A 22,803-nucleotide genomic window follows, 5' to 3' on the forward strand; every position below is an offset into this window, starting at 1 on the left:
GTGGTAGAGAGGGCACACATCATTCTGCTACCACCATATTGGCCCAGATGGCCTTGGCTTGTTGACCTTGTCCAACTGTCAATATCTCCCCCGTGGAGGATTCCTCAGGAGATCGCCCTGTGTCAGAGGTCCTAATCCATCTGGAACCCCAGTGGCACTTGAGCGGTGCCTCCTAAGGGACGCAAACCTTTCAGCCAAGGTCATAACGACTATCGAGGCTTCCAGCCGTCCATTGACCACATGAATTTACAATTCCATGTGGTCAACATTTGTCAAATGCTGCAAGAGATTCGAAATTTCTACAACCGAGGCTTCAGTTGCCCAAGTTCTTGAATTTCTACAGAAGGGCTTGGATGAGGGCCTATTCCATAGTATCCTGTGCCGACAGCGGCCCTGTCCTCGATCCTTGCTGGAGATGACCATTTCCCTCTATCTCCGCTTTCCCTGGTCAAGAGATTCCTAAGGGGAGCAACTAACCTCCGACCCCCCCCCCCATTCATCGGTTCCCCATGTGGGATCTACCCTGAGTCCTCAGGGCCCTGACAGGAGCTCCATTCGAACCGTTGAGGATGGTACACTTGAGTTTTCTTTCCCTAAAGGTAGCGTTCCTTGTTGCCGTGACATCCGCTAGGCAGATATCCAAACTGGGGGCCTTGTCATCCAAAGATGACCTCTGCCAATTTCATCAGGATAGGATCAGTTCCCCCTGCCATAGAATGCAGGAGGTCATTCTCCCAAATTTTTGCCCAGCTCCTTTTCACGAGAGGGAACACCTTTGGCATTGGCTAGACGTCCACCGTGCGCTGTGTATTTATCTCAGGCACACATCAACGTTCCGTCGGTCTGAGGCTCTTTTCATTTCCTTTCAACCTGGTTCCCTGGGGCTAGGTTCTCCTCTGCCACAATTGGCAAATGGTTGAGGCAAGCCATCATTGCTGCCTATGAAGCCTCAGGTGAGTCTGCTCCTTCGGGATCATGGCCCATTCCACATAGAGTGCCGCCACTACTGCGGCGTGGGCCACCAGAGCCCCGTTTGAGGACATTTGTAGGGTGGCCACCTGGTCGTCCCCGCCTTCCTTTATCTGGCACTATCATCTGGATATATTCGCATCGGTGGAGGTGTTCTTTGGACGCAGGGTTCTCCAGCAGGTGGTGACCGCCCCTCCTCTGGGGTCTTAATTCCCTGCCTGGCACCTAGCTTGGGTACGTCCCAGCTGTAGCCCCTCCCACCATCTCTACTGGAAAAAGAACCTTAACATATCTTTTCAGTAGAGTGGTGGGAGGGGCTACATCCCTCCCTAGTTTACAATATGTATAGCTAGTCAGGAAGGGTGAGGGGCGGTCAGGTGGTCTGTTTCTGTTGTGTCTTACAGCTTTCATCATTTGACCTCAAGGAAACTGGGAACAGGGAAAGAAGGATACTTAAAGAAATTTCCCTCAGTCTTTGGACCAATCAGGCTTTGATGAAACCCAGCTGTAGCCCATCTCGCCACTCTATTGAAAAAATATGTTCAGGTAAGGACCAATGTTCTTTCTCTCATATATGCATTTTTCAATGAAATGTTGAAGAACAATCTACTTTGTAGACCACACTAAAACCACACTACACTTGCCAGATGTGACTTTCTCTTATTCATAATTTTGCTCAACACCTCCCTAGGGACATTCAACAAAATTTCCTTTATAGTTGTTGTATTTTTTTTTTTTTGTAGGACGTATAATATTGATATTCTGTAATCACACACAATGCAGTCTTATGGATAGATCCAAAAAATCCTAATACCTCAAATTTTGGGTCTCTTGGACCATAATGAATAATAAATAAAATGCTAGGTGGTGGTAGGAAGAGGGAAGGCTATAATTCTGGATCTCAGTTTTGAGTTTCTTTTTAGGAAAACTCAGTAAAAAATATTTCTAATGGTATATTACTTCTACAAAGTATTATATTTTATGAAATAAATAAATTGCTGAAGTGAATATTTTACCCCTATATACTATATTTGAACAATGTTTAATTATTTTTACGGTAGAAATAATTCATGAAGTAACAGATTAAAATGTGAAGCAAATAGAATGGTTTGATAATAGTGGGGTGATATACAGTATTAATAGCACTGTGAATCTGTGATGGATATAGGTCCGTGATGGCACGAGGAACCATTTGTCAGGGCATGCGAAGTATTGCCCTGTTAGCTGGCCTGCACGCATGCGTGCACTGGCTAACTGATTTTGGCCTTCTTTTGAGGCCGTTTTTCGCCCTCTGGAGGCTTCCCTAAAGCCTCCAAAGTGTGAAAAACCAGCCCTAAGTCAGGAACGGGCTTCTAGTTTGTCCGTAGGGCCATTTTTCACCCTCTGGAGCCTTCAGGGAAGTCTCCTGAAGGCCCCTGAATGCTCCAGAGGTTGAAAATCAGCCCTATGGACAAACTGTAAATCACTTCTGGTTTGCTCGTAGGGCCGTTTTTCACCCTCCGGAGCCTTCAGGGAAGTCTCCTGAAGGCCCCCAAAGCCTCCGGAGGGCGAAAAATGGACCTATGGGGAACCCGGAAGCTCGGGAATGGTGACTTCCGGTTTGTCCATAGGCTCGATTTTCAACCCCGGAGCCTTCAGGGGCTTCAGGAAGCTTCCCTGAAGGCTCCGGAGGGCAAAAACCGGCCCTATGAGCGGGGGAGGCTGTTTTCGCCTTCCCCAGGGTCCTAGAAAACCTCTGGAGCCTGGGGAAGGTGAAAAAAACCATGGCAAAAATGGGGGGGGGGGTTGCGCGCATAGCATTATGGGTTTGGCACGCCGCCACATGACCCCCTGTGCTCCCCTGCTTTTGGCACGGCAGCCAAAAAGTTTGCCATTGCTGATATAGGTCGTTCAAAAATGTGATGGATGGATGGATACAGACAGACAGACAGACACTATTTTGATTAATGAAGAATTATAAATCAGAGTTTTGGAAATAGTAGATTAAAGAAACTGATTATAGAAATGAATTTTAATGTCATAGTGTTGTAAAATGACAATGAATTTCTATTGAATTTTGAGTTAAAAGCAGGCATATTTGGAAAGTATTTGTCTTTGTGAATTCAAAAAGAAAGGGAAAATTAATGTGATCCTTTATCATTCATGTTTTGATGCTAGTTGCAGAAAAGAGTTGTGCTGCACATTTTGAGTTAGATCTATTTACCAAACAGTGTGAATTCTTCATTTCTTATGTTATTTTTGGTAGGTATGGAGATAACTTGTATACAAAGGCTCAGATAAAATGCAACTTGTTTTTTTGTATAACTTGTCTTGGTCTTTATTTTGAAACTGCACCCAAAGCAGTTACATATGGGAAATAGAAAAGGCATGTTTTCATAATCCAGCTCAGTAAAGTTTGCACAACTTGCTCTTTGTTTCATCATCCTAACAATAAATCTTTCATTTATGTCAACTAAGAGTACCTACCAGGTCTGCAAATAATTATGTCTATGAATTGTGTTGGTACTCTTTCACTTTATAGGTAAATTGTATAGGTTAAAATGGGGAGTTCAGTAAGGCTCTCTTAAGATATCTCTTAAACACCTCCCCTCCCAATTTTGGTATTTTCAAGTTCTTTACAGTTCCTTCAAATTTTTCCAGTCTCTTGTTCTCTTAACTACTGCATGGGATTATAGTAATTTACTCTCCTTGATTATGAAAATCAAAGTTAGTTCTGGTCATACATTGTTCCTGAAAAAAAGATTTCCCCTGTTACATCCCCAATCTGGTATTCTTCAGATGTGATATTTTAACAGTGCCATTAATTCCCTTCTCACAGGTAGAACCTTAAGTATGCTGTCTTTGAATGGAATTGTTTTCAGTGACTTTAAAGGTAAATATTCTTTCTAGCTTCATCTTATGCATTATTTAATATGGCTCTTTACGATCAGTGGCAGTTACTCCCTGGTAACCAGACATCAGATTGAGAAAGTCTGAAAATCTTGATAATTAGTTGCTTTCCTCAAAAACAACCAAAACATTTTTGCTGCTCAAAGAAAGTCAGCTAGACTAGCATTGACACTTTAGCAGAAGACCAGTTAAAGAGGCTCAGGACAGGCAGTGGGACATAGGCAGCTCTGACCCACCAATATCTGGAGTGGTCACTGCAACACAGTAGTATGTGTCTCAGTTACAGAATTATACATTCTCATGTGCATTGTCTGTTGAAGATAGTGGCTTTATATAGTTACCTGTATGCTTATCTTTTGTTTGTTAGGAGAGTCAGGAATGAGTAAGCATTGCTTCCAGAGTTTCAGTTTGGAGAAAATAAAAGCTAGAAGACTTGGATAAAAACAAGAAACACTGTGACAATTTCTACTCAGGATTCTAACATTGTCACCTCACTCTATTTCAGGGGACAGATTTGTCTGTTTTAAAGGCAGGGAATATTAGGTCTCTTAATTCAGCAGGAAAAACAAACATGAAACAATAAATTTGGATATTTCTCACTCTGAATTTCTCTTATAAATACTTCTTGTTTTCTGTTTATTTACCCTTATCATGAACATTTGGAGAAATACTTAGAATTGCTTGGCAAAATGGAAGTGTTTCTGTGATTCTTAAAGCAATCATCTTTGCACTTGCTTTCCTCTTGAACATCTGCTAATTTGCTGAAAATGAAACTATGATTCACTTCCAGCCATTGGATTGTTGTGAATGTCTCCCCTCTAAAGGCTACGGTTTGCATTGCAGACAGACAATGTCCAGGTGTTTGATTAGACCAGTTCAAATTAGGTTAGCAGGCAGAAAAGGCAATGCCATTATACAGTGGCACTCAAAAGTTTGAGAACCCTTCTCAATTTTCAATATTTGTAGAAATATGACCACAACCAGGATCTTCTCCAAACAAGAAGAGAAAGAACTCAAACAAATGAATCAAAAACATTATTCTTTCATTTATTATTCTTTTATTTATTGAGGAAAATGATCCAACACCTATTGTATCTCTAGTTAATTCTTATCACTGCATTAAAAATAGACCCATTTATTCTTCTTTAAAGTACAGTTTTTGTTTTATTTTCCTTATTCTTTGAACATATTAGTTATTTTTCAGATTAGTTGCTAGATACCTCTGTTTTACTGATTGGCTCTTAATTTGAAGCAAGTGGCTCATTATCTTTTGGGATAGTGCCACCAGATAGCATTTGAAGAATAAGCAAGAACAGTGTGTCTACTGACTATTTAGTTTTACATAAGACCATTAAGCACCTCGGAGTTATATTCTAATTTGCTGGTGCTCACATCAAGATTGGCTGAAAGAGTTTTCCACCACTTACAGCCTCTTAGGGAAATTTTCCTGCAAACACACATGCATATCTTTTATTACTGCTAGGGAACAAATGCCAGGCCTTCTAGCAGGCCAGCTCAAGAAACAGGAACCACAAGGATTTTTAAAATCCTATATTATTTTTCAAGGTGGAGAATATATCTAATACTTCCCCTTTTTATTTCCCATTTGTGTTGTGTATCTGGTTCTGATAATATTTTATAAACATTTTGCACCTTGGCAAGCACTGAGCAATTTGGACAATTGTTTTAAAATATTATGATGTGACTGGATATTGTAATTATTTTTTCAATTTGGATGTGGTCTGTGGAAACGTGACAGAAATTCGCCCTTTTCAAATGTGATCTTATGACAGAACAAGTGACTCTCCAGAGACTTAGACTATTGTGAAACTTCAAGGCATATTGAAATTTGATAAACCTCTTTATTTTAATAGCTAAAATTAAACTGAGTCAAGACTTAAGATGAAAATCAATGCAGTGGGCTTTCCCTTCCCCTTGAAACATTACAGAATATTTACTCAATAGATATTTATTTGCAGAAATACTGTAAAAACCTGGTATATAAATATTGTGCACATGGCTTTTAGTTGTCTGTGTAGACATACAGATTTTACATTAGAGTTTACTCATAGAGGAAAAGTTATTTATGCAACAACTCTGTTTTTCTATTCAAGGGGAGTAAAATGTATTTTTTAGACAAGCTCACTGTCAGTACTAAAAGAAAAAGAAAAATAGTTTTTAGGGAATAATTTTAGCTAAAACCAACGGACTGAATAACTGTGTACCGCATATATGCATACATATACTGTATATAAAAATACCTAATCTGAAGAATCAGAACTGAAAAATCAGTTCAGAAGAATCAGAATCTTTTATATCATTGTTTAGCTACAACTATTGAATTCTAGAGTCACCTTAATCTACTATCAGTGAAAAGCATAATTGAAATGATTGTAAACTGTCAATGTATTAGCCACTAATGGCACCAAATAATTAGAATATTTATATCATTTGGCAATTATCAAGAGGTTGCCCCAATTTGTGCAGCTGAGATGCAATATCTGGGTAAGTGTTGAAGAACTAGAGTTTGAAAAAAGAAAGAAAGTTTATATGTGAATAAGTCAACCTGGCCTGGAATAAAATAGATGTGGAAACCAGGTTTCATGTGGCTTATAAACAGAGCAGTAGTAAATACAGACAAAGATTCCTGTCCATCAAGGAATCCCCAATCCCTGGGCTGTCAATCGGGTCTCCAGAAACTGGACCATGCAAAGAAGCGAAGCCCCATCCACGGGATGTAAGCAGCATGCAAAACGATGCCCCCTCAGGTCTGTGGAAAAACCTCTCTCCATGGAACCGGTCCCTGGTGCCCAAAAGGTTGGGGGACACTGCTCTACCCATTATCCATATAGAAATCCGACTTAAGTAGAACCAGTATTCCGAAGCAGAAATAGCATGTGTACAATGTCCTGGATTGCTGTGCTTTGGATTGCATGGTCTCTCAATTGAGACAGCAATTGTTTTTAGGTTGATTTGTTCATCTATGTTTTGAGATGAGGGGAACAAAGCACAAAGAAAATGGGTGTGGATGCCAAGGTTCTGGTCTCCTACAGATGCAAAATACATGTTCAAGCTTAGCAATCAGAACCAAGGGGATGGTGGCACCCTAGCTGCATCCTCTTCTTATGTTGCCTCCTATATGTGCTCTAGATTGTCCAAATGGAACAATTTGTCATGTCTTCACTTGCAAAACACCACATCCACCTCTAAAGCTGTCTTCTAGTTGCTTTAGCAGGGGTTTGATGATGACATAGAGCTCACATTGTTCATACACATCCTATATAAAAGAAAATGTTGATGAAAAACGAGGCATCTTTGTAATGAAGCAAATCCTGAAGCACAAAGTTCATTGAGGAGCAAGGAAGCACATTTTAAGTTAAATATGCCAAAATGTCAAAACAATTGGTGTAGATTTAGTTTCACAAGATACGGATATACATAATTACATGTTCCCAAATTGTATTCATTCAACTGTGTCTATGAAAACATCCTTGAAAAAAAATGTCCTGTTAAATTGTACCATAATTGCTAATAACTTTTGTCATGGTAATGCTTTTTATCTTATTATTAAACCTTATGAAAAAAAATAATTCAAATTATTCTTCCAAAAATATTCAACTGTTGTGTTATACTTTCCCTGGCTTTGATAATCCACTTCCAAAAGTATATTGGTTTTTGGAAAAGAGGACTTGTTAGGAGTGTTTTTTCTAAATTGGCCACAATGATCTATTGTGACCTGCCAGCTGAATCATTGCTATATTTGCAGTATTGCCAAGATTGCTGCTGGAAAGGGATTGAAATGTTCACAATACATCAGTGTGATTCAAATATTTTCTTGTGTGTTACCTCAATAAATTGTATCTACAAAAGTCATTTTCTTGCAATATTCAATAAATGTATTGCTGTGGTTGGACTGATAGAGTTGTGAGCAAAAGTGACAGAGCCGTAACTAAAAAGTCTTGTTCGCATATCTTATTAAAAAACCTTAGGCCAACTCTTAGGGTAACTTAATCCTCAGCATAGTTGTGCATATCAGCTGTAAAATGCTTTCAAAATGGTTAGAAATGGAGACCTCAATGGGAACATGGCTCCAATTCATTGAAAAGGAATTAGCTAATTATATACAAATGAGTGTACTGAGAAAGAAGAGGGTGCTTTTTTCCTTAAGCAAGCATCTATATACATGGACATGCTGTTTGGCATTTCTAGATGTGTCCATCATTCACCTATATGTATACAAAAAAAAAATTCTATATGCTCATAACTTTTATAATTGTTGCTCCTAGTTTATCAGTTATAGGTGAGGGTAGATTGATAACTAGAAATTATATAGAAAGAAAAAAACCCTTTTCTATATTTTCTGTAAATATTCTTTTTTTAATATATAAAAATGCAGTCAGAGGGAGTTATTAATGGGGGAGGAATGGAGGAATTACAGAAGAACATGATTTTACATGTCACATAATATCTCCAGGTTGATTTAAGTGTTTTTCTGGCAGGTGCAATTGGCCTCCTCCTTTAACCTTGATAGTCAGTTGATAATGACATGTAAAGTGTGCTTTTAACCTTTAGGAGAAAACAGCTGCCATTTTAACAATTCCTAAAAAAGGTTTATATCTCCTCCCTGAAATTTCCAGTTTCAATTACTACTTCGTTTACCAAGTGTTATTTTTATGTTGACTCAACATTTTTGCTGTGTAAAACAACCCTTATTTCTAGCTAGAAACATCTGATCAATTTCTGCTTCACTTACATGCCTGTAACCTACTATAACTTAATGGCTGTACAGGTAAACTGTATACTTCACAGCCATAAAATTGTAAGCATTTCTTTCTGCGCTGATTGAAACTGCAACTATGGTTTAAATGGGTTTATTTATGCCATTCCATACAAATCTAATTTAGCTATTAGAGGAAACTTTGTGGCTTTGGTGCTATGAATTATTGTTCTCTCCCTTTCATTCTGCTCTAGACAGTATTCATTGAAATACCAATAAATCAGGAGAAGAGAGGAAGATTGATTTCTTTGCAAATGTGTTTAGTGTTGTTTGCAAGTATTGAAGTTAAAGTTTGCTTGGTAGATGAATACAGAACATTGGAGGAAGATTTGGTTTGCTGATTTACACTGCTGTCATTATAAAAGCCATAATGATGTACGAAAATTTGCAACAGAAAAAGATTTGCACTAGATGCCACTGACTGTGTTGGTGGTCCAATTCATCCTTAAAGAGCCATTTCTAGATAAATGGTGCTAAGTTGCTTGCTACAACCCATCTTATAGCCAGATTCTGATCAACATTTTGGGATAGCTCCTTCTAAATGTCCACTTGGAATGGTTCTAAAAATTTACACGATAAAAACAATTGAAGACAAACCTTTAGATGCAGATTTATTTGAGCATTTAGGTAACAAATACATTTTTTTTCAGAGGAATTCTGTATTCCACTCCAGATTCTTTGAAAGTTAAGACAGGCATTAATTTAGTTAAGAAACATCGATTCTGTTGCTTTGTGGGTAAATATAGTTTAAATCTAATGCAGATTTATCAGGGAGTGTAAAAAGGCACCTTAGAGAGGATGGCAGTAATATTAGTTCTGGTAATTCTAAAAAGCACAGTTGTGTACAAATTAAGTAATTGAAATTAAATGCAAGGTCTCCCAAACATGCCCTTTATCCATGAGATATGTTCAACTTTCAATTGTGCATTTAAATATTTAACAATTCAGTTGATGTACATTTTTAGTAAGATGTCATGTATATACAGAAAACATCTATACTTTTTGGGCAGATTCAGTACTGAACAGTTTGACTTCTTGTTTCCAGAATTAAATCTAGGTATAAGTAAAGTTACTTTGATCCTATTGCATACTCATCAATAGGTGGGATTCAAATTTTTTTACTGTGGCCATGGCTTGATGGACATGGTGTGGCTTGGTGGGCATGGCAGGGGAAGGATACTGTAAAATCTCCATTTTCCGGAATGAGTTGCAGGATGGTCCAGTGATGGTATTAACACGTCCAATTGGCCTTGAGACTGGGTTGAAGCTGAAGCCACGCCTCTGTGCTCCTCCCTTCTGACTCCAGTTTCAACTCAGTCTGGCCTGAGATGAGACATAAAAATTAGGACTCCTGATCGTTTTGAATTTTCCTGTACCCTCCTCACCTCACCCCTGCCTCTCCAGATATCCAGAGCCCCTACCTCCATTCCTCAGTAAGTTCCCTGGCGGTGGCTGAGGGTTGGGCGAAGGACTTGGGGACTCCAGAGACTTGGTTGCCGTTCCGGTGGCCATTTTGAGCCACGTGAAGGCTGTTCCCAGATCGCGGTGGCTTTGGGGGGCTAATGGGCCTTGGGTTTCCAGTCCGACAGCCCTCAATGTCCCTGGCAGCATTCCCCTGCGAGAGCCATTGTGGGAGAGCACAGAAAAGAGTGGGAAGGTTTTTGACACTCCGGCAAGCTGCTGGAACGGCAGAGAGGGGCGTGCCATATCTGATGCCTCACGAAGCCTCCACAGCAGCCCCAGAGCGCACTGATCGTGGCGTTTCACATTGGGGCGAGCTGCAAGGAGGGAGGTGAAGATCTTCCTTGCTGCTGCCAATGTGAGTGGAGGTGCGAGGTGGATTGCAACGGAGAATGCACGAGGAAGATCGTAAGTAGCAATCACACTGCAGGGTCAAGGTGGCAGATGGAGCTGGGAGATCCTTCTGGTTCCCCAGATTTATGGGGGAGTTTTTTGGGAGGGCTTCCCCTTCTCCACCTCTCTCCATGTAGGATCAGGACCCTTACGAGGAAAATTCTGGCCTGCATGGAGCCAATCTGGGGAGAGCACTACGACTAGGCTTCTCTTGGTCCCTCAAGCCAGCTTTGATCAGGCTTCAGGGGGCCTTGGTTGGGATTCATTGGATGTTGATAATCTGCCTGTTGGTCTTCATAGTCTTATTGAAAGGGCAATCTCCAATACCATTGGAGATATTGCTGTAGGCTTGCAGCAGCAAGGCCCCCGCTTCTCATCCTAGGGCAGGGTCAAGACCCGCAGAGCCAGTTCTTCTCGGGTGCGGCACCCAACCCAGCCTGTGAGCTGCTCTGTGTCTCCTTCCCTAGCTAGTGAGGGCAACCCCTCTCTTGGGGGATAAGGTTCAGAGAGACTCAAATCTTTCTGAAGATGAGGAGGTCCTGACTCCACACACACCCTGCTTTTACAGGATTGTGTTCCCCAAATTTATTCTGGTCCCTTCTGCGCAAGGTGCGTGCTACTGCACAACTGGGCAGCCGTGAGGCAACCAAGGAAGGAGCTCCAGCAAAGAAGCCTGAGGGCCTGGTTTTCTCTGAGTCAAAGACTGCTAAGGAGGAGATTCCTGCCCCCCATTTATTTTTGGAGGTAGGGAAAAAGCAATGGGAGAATCCAGGTTTTTTTCCTAATCCTGGCAGTAATGACAGGAAATTCTATAACATCAAACCAGATTTCTCTCAAGCATTACAGATGCCCACCGTGGATCCCCCAGTGGTGGCTTTGGCGTCCCCCACCTCTCTAGCGCCCAGAGATGTGGCGGGCAACCTGAAGGCTGGCGACAAGGCGGAGATGACCCTCAGAAAGACTTTCCAGTCATCAGCTTGGGCCATCAAAGCAGCAGCCTCAGCGTCGTTTTTCCTTTGGATGGAGCAGATCCAGGAGTGTATCCCGCTGGAGGACATTTGTCTACACCAGGATCTGAACAAGTTAGTGGCAGTCTCTCAGTTTTTGACTGACGCAACCTTAAATGCTATGAAGTTTGCTTCCAGGGCCTTAGCATCGTCTATTACATCTCGTCATCTCCTCTGGTTCCGGGGCTGGCAGGCTGAAATGGCAGCTGGCATCGGCTGCATATGCCGGGGGTTCTCTTTTTGGAGCTTCCCTTGACTCCATCTTGGTCGAGGACAAAAACAAAAAGAAGGTCCTGCCCAACTTGGCAAAGAAGGCAAAACAGAAGGCCACGCCTTATTACTGCTCTCGTATCACCTGCAGGAGCAGGAGACGCATCAGAGCAGGTACCTTCCCGCCAGGATAGAAAGGCAAACCAACAGGTTATAACAGGGATAGATCATGTTTCCAACCCCAAGGTAAATGACCCATTCAGGGGGGAGGTGATCACCCTTATTGCCGGGGCAAGTAGGTCATCTTCAACTCCACGCATTGGTGGGCGCCTGGCACTGTTTTCAGATGCCTGGCCGGAGATTTCCTCTGATGCTTGGGACTTAGTATGGTCATTTCTGGCCTCCGTCTGGAATTTCTCTCCCTCCCTCCCAATCATTTTCTAATGTTTTCTCTGGCAAAATGTATAGAAAAGCGCAGGCAGATGCGTCAAGCTATCCAACACCTGCTTGACATCACAGCAATAGAGCTGGTCCCCCCGGACCAGGTGGGCCAGGGATTCTATTCGAATCTTTTTCTTGTGCCGACGTCTTCGGGGTGATGGAGAGCCATTCTGGACTTAAAGCTCTTAAACCAGTTCTTGGTTTACAGACAGTTTAAGATGGCCTCTCTCAAGTCCATCTTGGCAGGGATACGTGAGGGGGATTATATGGCCTCCATTGACATCACGGAGGCCTACCTGCATATTCCCATCCTTCTTAAGCATATACAATTCCTTAGATTCTCCTACCTAGGGGTGCACTATCAATACAGGGCCCTGCCGTTTGGGTTATCTTTGGCACCCAGAACGTCCACCAAGATGTTAACGGTAGTTGCTGCCTACCTGAAGGAGGTTCCCATCAGACTACAATGCTACCTGGATGATATCCTCGACCAGGGTGCGTTGCCACACCAAACTAAGGTGGATCTTCAGCAAGTCATATGCATTCTCCAGAATTTAGGTCTCTCCGTTAACTTCAGAAAGAGTACCCTTACCTCAGCCACTAGGATTCTTCATCTATGGGCAGTTATAGATTCCTGTTTGGGCAGAGTTTTCCTTTCCCCAGATCGCAGATCCAGTTTGTTAAAATTAGTTAAACAGATTCATAGGGATTGTTGTGTTCCCATATCCCTTCCCTCCAGCTTGTTGGGGAAGCTAATCTCCTGTATCGAGATGGTACCGTGGGCATGACTGCATGTCAGGACTCCAATGGAGGCTACTCCCATACTAGAGATCCAATACCCGCAACTTGGTGTTCAAGGTGCCAGCTATGCCACAGGTACTGGTGTCTCTCAAATGGTGGATGTCCTCAGCCTTGCTCAAGTGCTGTGAATTCAGAGAACAGGACAACAGTCTGTTCGACTGGGGGGCAACCCTGGAGTCTCAGCTGGCGCAGGGCTGGTGGCCGTGGAGCGACCTTCAGCACAACATAAATTGGCTGGAGCTCCGGGTGGTCCATCTAGCCCTGTGTCATTTTCAGTACACAGTCGAGGGTCACCACATCCTCGTCTTAACCGACAATGTTACAGCAAAGGCCCACATAAATTGGCAATGCGGCACACGCTGCAGGGCACTACACAAGGCAGTGTCGCTCGGGCACTGGACGGAGAAACATTTATGCTCCATCCGGGCAGAGCGCATCACCGGTGTTGACAACCACCAAGCTGACTGGCTGAGTTGAGAAGTGGGGAGTGGAGGCTCTCCAGGCAGCTGTTTCTGAGGGTTTGCCAGAGGTTTGGGAGACCAGTGGTGAATCTATTTGCCACTCTGTCCAATGCACAGGTCCCCTGTTTCTTCTTCCGGTTCCTAGCTCAGGAAATGGAAGGGGTTGACGCCCTTCATACAAGATGGTCAGTCAGGCTCCTATACATTTCCCCCTTTCCTCTACGTCCCGCGGTCATTCAGAAGGTAGTCATGGAACAGGCAGAGGTCATTCTGGTGGCTCTGCATTGGCCCAGGAGGGTCTGGTTTGCAGACCTCATGGGCCTGTCAGTAGGGAGACCATGGAGGATTCCGAGGGGGGAGATAGAATTACATCAGGGGAAACTGATTCATCTATTTTTATTTTTCTTTAAAAAAAACAAACACAAATATGTCATCATTTGTCAATCATTAAGACATTGAAATACAATTTTTTTTTGTTGTGTGTACCCCTCCCTCCCTCCACCCCCCCATCCCCCCTCCTCCTTCCCCCCCCGACTTCCCAGAACCCGTACACGGTATGGATTTTTAACTAACACAGTCTAAAATCTATTGAGAAAAAAGAAATAAAGAAATTAATGACATTCTAGATTGAACTTAGCTTCTTCTTACTGAACTAACTTTTAACAGTTTAAATCATTTCTGATCTTAAGCATAGGCTAACTGGAATTTCTTAGTCCCGTATTTATTTTGTATATAGTCAATCCATTTTTTCCAGTCTCGTTTATATCTCTCATTTGAATGATCTTTGAGATATGCCGATATTTTAGCCATTTCAGCTAAGTTTGTTACTTTCAATGTCCATTCTTGGATTGTAGGCAAGTCTTCCTTCTTCCAATATTGCGCCACCAACAGTCTTGCTGCAGTTATCAGGTGCAGAATCAAATTGGTCTCTACCACTGTAAAATCAGTACATATACCTAGTAAAAATAACTGAGGAATAAACTTTATCCTTTTTTTAAAAACATTTTGCATGACCCACCATATTTTTATCCAAAATGCCTTAACCTTTTGGCAGGTCCACCATATATGATAATATGTAGCATCGAGAGAACCACACCTCCAAGGGAAACTGATTCATCTAGAATCACACTGGATTCAACTAGCCGTGTGGAGAATGAGCAAGAGCACCTGAAGGATGCCCATCTGTCCCAAAGGATGATTAGGACTACTGAGGCTTCACGCAGGCAGTCAACCAACAGAATTTATGATTCCACCTTGGCAACCTTCGTGGCTTGGTTTCAGTCTGCCCATGTAATACCGACCAGAGTCTGGACTGCACCCAGGACAGCTTGGACAAGGACTTTCCAATACCATGGTGAAGAGGCAATTAGCAGCGCTCGCTGCAGTGATTCAGGGTGAAGGCCCAATTCCACTGACCCAACTGCTGGTAGTTAAGAGATTCCTCAAGGGGGTAGCAAATTTGCATCCCCTTCCAGTTCATAGGTTTCCTTTGTGGAGCCTTTCCATGGTGCTACAGACTCTTATGGCCAATCCTTTCGAACCATTAAGGACGATCAGTCTGAAGCTGCTCACCTTTAAAGAAGTGTTCTTGGTGGCAGGTACTTCAGCTAGGTGCGTGTCTGAACTGGGAGCCCTTTCCTTCAGGGAAGACTGGTGCATGTTTCACAGCAACAGAGTCGTGCTCCGCCTAGATCCGGTTTTCCTGCCTAAGGTAAATTCAATCTTCCACCATTCGCAGGAAGTTATTCTGCCAGACTTTTGTCCGGCCCTGGCCAGGGAGAGGGAACATAAGCACTGTTTAGACGTAAGACATGCCTTGCGGATCTACCTGAAGCGGACAGCTAACTTGAGGAGGTCCGAGGCTCTGTTTGTATCTTCCCAGCCTTTGTCGTTAAGGAAAAGGGTCACTTCTTCCATTATTAGCCATTGGATTCAATTGACTATCACCCTTACATATGGGGTGCAAAAGTTGCCTGTGTTGGTTGGTATTATGGCACATTCCACGAGAAGCATGGTCACATCAGCAGCCTGGGCAACACAGGCGCCAATAGATGATATCTATATCCCCATCACCATTCATCTGGCATTGCAGATTGGATGCCTTCGCATCCTCCGATGTGGCTTTTGGTCGCAGGGTCTTGCAACAGGTCCTGACAGATTGATAAATGCCCACCCTATGGGATCATAGCTTGGGTATGTCCTATCACTGGACCATCCTGCAACTCATTTTAGGAGTTGTTTTAGGAGTTGTTGCAGGATGGTTCAGTTCCTGCCCAATAATTATGTAGATAGAGTCTGTGGGTAGAGGTGTTGCCTTTGTGATTTGTTTTCAGGGTCTTGGGAGTGCACACTTTGTTGAAACTGGAGTCAGAAGGGAGGAGCACAGAGTCGTGGCTTCAGCTTCAACCCAGTATCGAGGCCAATTAGACGTGTTAACACCATCACTGGACCATCCTGCAACAACTCCTAAAATCACAGTTCAGGTAAGACCAACTGTCATTCCCACCCCATTCCAGGGGAAAGATACTGCAAAATCCCCATTCCTTCCCAATTAGGTAGGACTCGGGAGGTAGAGAATAGATGGGATGGGGCCAGTCCGAGGTGGTATTTACCGGTTCTCCAAACTACTCAAAATTTCTGCTACCAGTTCTCCAGAACTAGTCAGAACCTGCTGAATACCGTTTCTGATACTCATGCATGTGCTAATCAGTCCCTGGAAGCAATGCATCATCATACCCTAATTTATCCTCTGATGCTATTTTGAAAGAGTCACTGTCCTATGATGTGTTTGTTCCTCCTATATAGGATAATTTTCTTGCTGATCATCAAGATTAGGTTTCTGATTGCTGCTATGAGTTAGTGATCATATTTGTTGAACTTTGTTGCAGAATTTAAATCATGTTGCTGATTATCTGAATTGCAAATGCTACATATATCAACTTAAGTTAGAGACTAATATTTGACAATTTAAAAGGAATTCCTTTTACTGTAGGTTTTATATAAAGCTGTTTACATTAAAGTAACATCCAATTAAAACGTATTATGTAAGCCACATCAGAGTTGAGTACAGATTTTCTGTTTTAACTGACATATGGCCTTATTTATGAAAATAAAAATCATCATGTTTTGATGGTATGTTCACATAATTTATGTGGAAAACCACGGGAGAATGCTTTTACTGAGCATACTATTTTCTGGGATTCATTAAGTTCTTTTTAAACCATGTGCGAAGTGGCCCTCCCTACTTCAATTCTTTAGCCTGGAACAAAGAGCCAATATCAAATACGAGAAGAGATTGGTGTACAAGGAAGGACAAGATGTAGTATACCATCCCATGGCATCCGTAATCTGTTTAAAACCATCTATTTATTTGACTCATTAAATAACAAAACCTTTTAATAAATCCCACAGCTGGTATTGCAGGTAGAAACTTACATAGTCAAATGGAGTACATTTTCGTCTCTATTGAATTAAAATATTTTACTTTGCATTTTGTCTCTATTGAATTGAAATCTTTTACTTTGCATTTCTTGCAGAGTAAGTCCTTTAAACAAGACATTTGATCTATGTTTCCTTTAAGGTAGACATTGAAAATAAGTCTGGCTGGAAAGATAATGGCATTATTGGGTGGCTATTGAATTCCTTGTTAGAGTTTTTAAGGTCAATCAGAACTATACTATTATCCTTGCAATCTACTATTGTGGAATTGCCAGGTAAATAACAGGGGTTATATCTTTCCAGTTCAGTGTATTGGTGGTCATCATTGTACACTTACAGTCTATATGTGTGTTGTGGCATTTTATCTTGCCTCTGAAGATAATAGCAATCTGGCCAGTTGTATACAAGATGCTGTACAGAAAAAGTTTGGAAAGCTACTAAACACTGTAATAAAGTAATTACTTGAATGAGTCATACCAGGAGACAAATACTAGTTCAAGCATCCACATAATATTCAAGGCTAACTTCTCATGATATGCTTCTAAACTACAGTATCATTCTGTTACTTTACAAGAAATTTTGTAATTATCCTTTGTTTCTCATTCCTTCCTGTTTGTTTACCTAAGTGATCTTTTTAGTTAGCATTTTCAATATTTATTTAATTATTGTTCACGCAGTATGCCTTTCTGTTTATGTTCTTCTGTCACAATCTGCAACTTTCAGTTATGCTGTTTCCTTTAAATCCATGAAGACTGCTCATAATTTGGATATTCCTATGTGTTTTTTATAACTTACAAAAAACAGTTTGGTGTAGTGGTTAAAGTGTTGGGCTGGCAATGGGAAACCCAGGTAGAAGTCTATCTTCAGCCATGGAACTTAAGGCTGCTATATTTGTTGTTGTGAACTGAAGGAAATGTGTGGTACAAAACTAATTAAACTAAACTATTAAAATATGTGGAAATTATTAGTATGTCAGTTGTTTCAATTTGGGGGCTGTATTCAAACTGCTTTAAGTAGCAGATCTGATCAATTAATGATATTTCAGAAAAGACCATGTTAGCAATATTTTGAATATTGTATGTTCTAAATTTATATGCATTTGTCTCATGGCTGTAAGATCTTTATTAAAATTCCAGGTACATGTCACATTTAGCTTTATCATGCTCTAATATCTTAATTATTGTAGTGTTTTATAGCAGTGTGAGAATGTTTTATTTTTTCATTCATTCAAATTTGCTTGTGCTTTGTTTTAGAAAGTAGGGAACAAATTAAGAAAAATACCTGGTATTAACTATAAGGAAAATTTCTTTCATGTTAAGTTCAGTTTCTGATTATTTCATGCATATATTCATGAAATGTTCTTAAAAAGCACTATGTAAATAGATTGCCTCGGTCCTCTTACTTTTTTATACTTTTTATCTTAGCCTTGGTAATTCACAATCAAATGCTACTTTAAGCTTACTTTGCTTCTGACACCCCAAATAAGCTAGATTCCACTGAATAGCTGGGGGGGGGGGTATTGACAATTTCAATCTATATTTTACTTGTATCTCTTCCTCTCCCATTTCCTTCACTACTACTCAGCCTTCTACAAGTTTTTTACTACTCTTTTCCATCAACGTCTTTTCTCTTGGGGAGATGTCACGGACTCTACTATCTCCTGGTTCTTCATCTTCTCCGTTGAAACTGCCCTAGCAATTTTCCATGATCAGGATGGTGGTCTTATACAAAGTAGGGAATATCTCTATATTCGGTACTTCTTTCAGGGATGAGAAGGTGTACGTGCAGGTCTTGAGTACAAAACTCCCATGAGCAGGAATCTTACGCTGATATTTTTTTGGGGGGGTGTAGATAATAAAGCTTCTAATACCTATATTTGTCCACCCTGGTATCCAGCTTTGACATTATCAATAAATAAAGTCTTAAAGAAAACCAAAATGTCCTGGGCCTTGATTAAAGCCAAAGCATTATGGCAAGTTATATTCATTATGCTACCTCTATGAATGGCAGTGAATTATGGGAAACATGTTGTTTCAGTTTATTCTTGGATGACTTATAGAACCATTACTCTCAAAACATGTTAGGTAAAACAAATTCAAAATCTATTTTCTTGCCAGAATTTCTTTAACAGTTGTGAAAACTACTAAATGTTATTACCATTTCAATTCTACTGAGACCTAATCCACATGATGGTAGTATTCATTTCTGAGCATTGTAATACTTCCAATCAAGTGTAGCAGCTCCTGGCAGCACCTCCTATTCCTAATGTAATTTGCTATTTTATGTACCGTTGGAGAGCTAAATAGAGCTAGGTTAAGAATTGTGCATTCTGGTTTTGATTGTTTTTACTGGAACTACGTGGACTAAGTGCCAGGTATGTGGGGCAAAATAACCTAGGATGAAAACAAAAGGGATGATGAATGATTCCTTTTAAAAAAAAAAAGGCTAAATAAGATTAACAAATCTTTGATTCGACAGATGCCTTCTTTTTGTTTAAGCTGGATGAAATTAATAATGACATATAATGACATATAATAACATAATATTACGTGTGAATTCACAATATAAATTTCTTCTCTCCAGCTTTCACAATGGACATTCCTTTTTATGCCCTACTATTCTGCTAGAAAAAGGTGGAGAGAACCTTAAAAAGTTTCTGACAGTCATCTAAATTTATTTGAGGGGATTGTGGAAATAAGTTTGCTTTGTGTGCTCCTATTGCATTTAAAATGTTTTCATTATAGATTGTAAAAGACAAAGATAAAACAGGTATTGGGGAAGAGAAACCTGATTGGATAATTTTAAAATAATTCCCCCTGCAGATTGTAGAAAGATTAAATTTTCTCTCTTAGAAGGTTATATACTATATTATATTTTATTTATTATAATTTGCATAAAATAAACAGTGTTTGTATTTTAAGGTCACAGGCTTAATGGAAAGCAAAGTTTCAGGTGGCATTGTGGCTGTCGATACTGTGTAGTTAACATTGTGGCACTATTTTCAAACTCTGAAAGAGCTATGCAAAAGTGTCGAATCTTGACAGCAAAAATGCATGGATCCATAATAAACATTGTGTGTCCAGGAGGTTGCTATTTTATGTCAATAGTTTGCTGATTGTTCGCAGTAACCATCCAATAAAGTGTCCAGATACCAATAGAATTAATTTGATCAACGTAGACTCTTTCCTATTCTGCCTGTCCTCTTTTGAAATGGCAGCTTCATTTTCTAGATAGCAATCAAAACAGTATGATCTGCGGCTTTAATTGCAAATTCAATTCTTAACATGAAAGCAATTTGCATGGAAATTATTGAGGATTACTTCTAGATAGGGTTGATTCAATGTTATATGTTTTTTTGTTCTGCTCTGAAATCTGTATGGTTTATTTAGGTATATAGAAAACAGAATACTGTGCAGTATTCAGCTATCATTTGCATGTGGAAATCATTTATTTCAGCAATTAATTTACTGATTCAATAGCCTAGAGTATATCTATGGTAAATATAGAGATTTATATCCAACTCATTGGAAGATTTCAGTCCAGTGTATTTCACAGAGTTGTTATTGTTAAGAAGAAATAAGAAGAAGGAGTACTGTGTGCTCTACCTTGAGTTCCTAGATGAAAAGCAGTATATAAATCTAATAATTAAAAACTAAAAATTATATAAACTTTGACATATTTTACAAATAGAATTTCAGTCCTCTAAATTACTATTAGAAATGATGATCCAAAGAAGAAACTTAAGCATTAATGTAGCATCTTAATTCCTTCATAAGTAGAATATGTATGTAACTCTTTCTAGAAAATGTAGAGTCATTTGGCCTTAAAAGCAAATTCAAGATGATGTTCTTATGTTCAATGTCTGATCATTTGTCAGTTAATTTGGTTGATAATGTTCAAAATGTAGGCCAAACAATTAGCCAAGTTTCTTAAAAACCTACATATTTTTTCCCTAAAAACTATTTCCCTGCTTTTTAAAATTGCAAACTGTAGCTTTAGCATGATGGAGATTAGCATATCAGCAACTTTCTACCATATTGTGCTGATACTCTGCCCTTATCAGATTGAGGATTTACTACTTTATCGTTCATGTTGCCTATTACATTTATCAATCCATGAAAAATTCACTGAAGAAAAAGATCTAATCTGATTTTAACAAAGGTGTTTCAGAGAGTGCAGCTGTATTTGCACTAGTGGCACAAAAATCCATGTAAATCATGTGAAAGTTAAATAGTAGTAGAGCATCGCCTTAAATCAAAGTCCCCTGCTTTAATCGTATTAAATGTCTGTAACTCTAATAGATGTGATGGCTTATTTCATAAATAAAACATGAAATGTGAGCTAATGCCATACTCATGAATTTATCACATACATGGCACTGCACTTTTGGGTAGCCAGTCCAATAGGGGCATGAGAAAATAATTTTAGACATAAGCTATTCCATGTGCCAGTTTAAGATGGAATTTTTCTGCTCACTTCTAGAGAACTTCAGGCTTTTAACATTTTGTGACTTACTACCTTCTAGAGTCTTCTTAAAGGATTATCCCTCATGACATCTAATAATTATACATTGTTCATGCAAATATTTTTTTTTAATCTGACTTGTTCTGTCCATTACTTACAAGATGATTTCACTATATTCTTGGATTAACGTTTGTAGCTGCTTCTGAAAATCTATCTAGTTTGGTAAATTAACAGAGGTCAAGGAACCAAGTACTTGTTTCAGTAGTACTTATTTACCATTGTTATTGTTCTTATTTTTCAATGTTCTGCTCCTACTTTCTGAGAAATCAATAGATTTGCCAGAATCTGTCCCTATGCATAACTGTTTTTTAAAAAAGTGATTATAACCTATTCCTTTAGCTCAGCACCATTAACTAAAATGTTCAGTAAACAGTTTTGCCTCTTATTGTAGCTACCCTGTTTCCCCAAAAATAAGACCTCCCTGGATATTAAGCCTAATCAGGCTTTTGAGTGCACACGCTAAAATAATCCCTCCCCCAAACCCCCCCCCCCCACAAATATTGCAATACAGCAGGAGCCAGGAAGTGACCACACTCACTGCCTTTTGCAGCTCAAAAATAATAAGACCTCCCTGAAAATAAGGCCAAGCACTTATTTCGGGGGCAAAAGAAAATAAGACCCTTTCTTATTTTCAGGGAAACACAGTAGCAATTAATGGAGTAGTGTAACACAAATGTTTAAAACATTAAATGCAGTTTGAACTGTTCTGTGCACTGCACTGATGTACGCCATCTGCAGGAACCTATAAAATTGGCTTCCTATTATTTGCTTGTCCTCAGAATTGAAAGTAGCCTTCATATCTAGGAATGTTACCATACCTTGAAGTACATGTGTACAGTATGGGTGTGACAGACAGACCAACTGACAATCATTTAAGGATTACAGTTTATTCCACCTCAAGAGTGAAGGTTTGTGTTAAGTTACAAGTGCGTCTTTTGAGGATTATAAAAGATAAATACAAGTGGCTCCAATTTGGTAGGAGTGTCCTTTCACATTCTACACAAGACCAAGTGAGCATTCCCTTTCTCGGTCGCACACACAGGCCATCATGTGTAACAATATTTTTTTTAAAAAATATGGCAGGATATTGCACATTTCCCCGGAAACTCTGTCCAATATTGCACGAAGGCTATTTAAAGACAAATAAATTACAATTAATCAAAGGGTTGAACTCTTATTTCCTGTGGCTTGAACAAAGCATACTTAATAAATTGTAATCGTCGTGCCAGTGTAGACATGCCTGTGTTGTAATCTAGCAACTGTTTTGTAAATGTCTATTGTTAATAAGGTAATTATTACTGTATGTTCTTACCGTTTTAATTTTCCTCTGACCTCCTGATGACATGTGTGTGCATAATGTATACTCAAGAGTGCTCAATACATTTGCTCTTTTTGATGCCAGAAGCAGCTTCACTGTGAAAGCTTTATTTCT

At 40.0% G+C, this 22,803-nt stretch overlaps 1 protein-coding gene across 1 annotated transcript in view; it reads left to right on the forward strand.

Moving 5' to 3' along the window:
* Positions 1–22,803, forward strand: part of GLIS1 (GLIS family zinc finger 1) — a 300,120-nt gene that overhangs the window by 153,217 nt on the left and 124,100 nt on the right.

Source organism: Thamnophis elegans, chromosome 5, assembly GCF_009769535.1.
Source record: "Thamnophis elegans isolate rThaEle1 chromosome 5, rThaEle1.pri, whole genome shotgun sequence".
NCBI classification, from domain to species: Eukaryota; Metazoa; Chordata; class Lepidosauria; order Squamata; family Colubridae; genus Thamnophis; species Thamnophis elegans.